At 30.2% G+C, this 962-nt stretch overlaps 1 long non-coding RNA gene across 1 annotated transcript; it reads left to right on the top strand.

Annotated features, from left to right (window-relative positions):
- The first annotated feature begins 215 nt into the window (after positions 1-215).
- On the top strand, positions 216-724 carry LOC107580902 (uncharacterized). The gene is made up of 3 exons (XR_001608732.1): positions 216-341; positions 432-469; positions 599-724. It is a non-coding gene; the product is annotated as an uncharacterized lncRNA (long non-coding RNA).
- Positions 725-962: the final 238 nt, after the last annotated feature.

Raw genomic sequence — 962 nt, 5'->3', positions numbered from 1 at the left:
CCTATTTTACCCAGCACTTGGTTGTATTTAACCCAGCATTTTTTTAGAGTGTAGTCTTTTACTTATACAAAATCTTTCAAAATATTCATGTGCTAGTTCATATATTGGAGGAAATATATAGGCTATAAATGTGCACAATTCAAAAACATACACAGAACCAAAAGTTATTTATATATGAGTTTTAAAACTATAGTAACATCAATCAATAACTTTGCATGAATTAAAATAAAAGGCACTCTGATGAATACTTTGGTGAAACTGTCCAGCTATATATTCATATCAATCATTTTATTTTCTCCATTTCAATTCTCAGATATGTTGATGACCAAAAAATCCAGACGGTCGGTATTACAACATTACAAACTTCAAAACTATACTATTCATGTAATACAAAGTAAATGAACCAAACCTTAAAATGTATTTCATTTTAGGCTCACAAGAAAAGATGCCCACCGCAAACCTTCATATGGTAAAATGACCTTTCTAAGCTAAAACTGTATAGCCTAATGTGATATGCTGCATTTAATAGCTACACACAATCTGCAATAATAGCTATAATACATTAAAAAAACAGCAAACAAATGAATGTCTTTAACAGGCAACCAGAACACACTGAGAGAAGAGGGTTCATCTGTTATGGTAAGAGACAGAAATGAAGATTGTGAATATTGAAGTGGATCACTAAAGTTTGTTTTCCGCATATCTGTTTCTGCCGTTTCAGAACAACTAGTTAAATAATAAACAATCTTCAAATATGTATCATACAATATGAACACGGTTTGATGTAGTAATACTTCATTTATTGACAAAAACGTTTTAAGTACATGGTTAATGAAGCAATTTATGTTTAAGCAAAATAATTTTTGCCTGTATTTTTCATGAAACTTATTTGAGAATGCAATGTGGGGTATGTTACTTTTGTTGGTGATATTGGTAAACGTTTTAGCATTAGTTAAGTACCT

This window comes from Sinocyclocheilus grahami, unplaced genomic scaffold (genome assembly GCF_001515645.1).
Source record: "Sinocyclocheilus grahami isolate Dianchi unplaced genomic scaffold, SAMN03320097.WGS_v1.1 scaffold50508.1, whole genome shotgun sequence".
Classification (NCBI taxonomy): domain Eukaryota; kingdom Metazoa; phylum Chordata; class Actinopteri; order Cypriniformes; family Cyprinidae; genus Sinocyclocheilus; species Sinocyclocheilus grahami.
The sequence above is the reverse complement of the archived record's forward strand: the minus strand, read 5'-3'. Positions and strand labels throughout refer to the sequence as shown.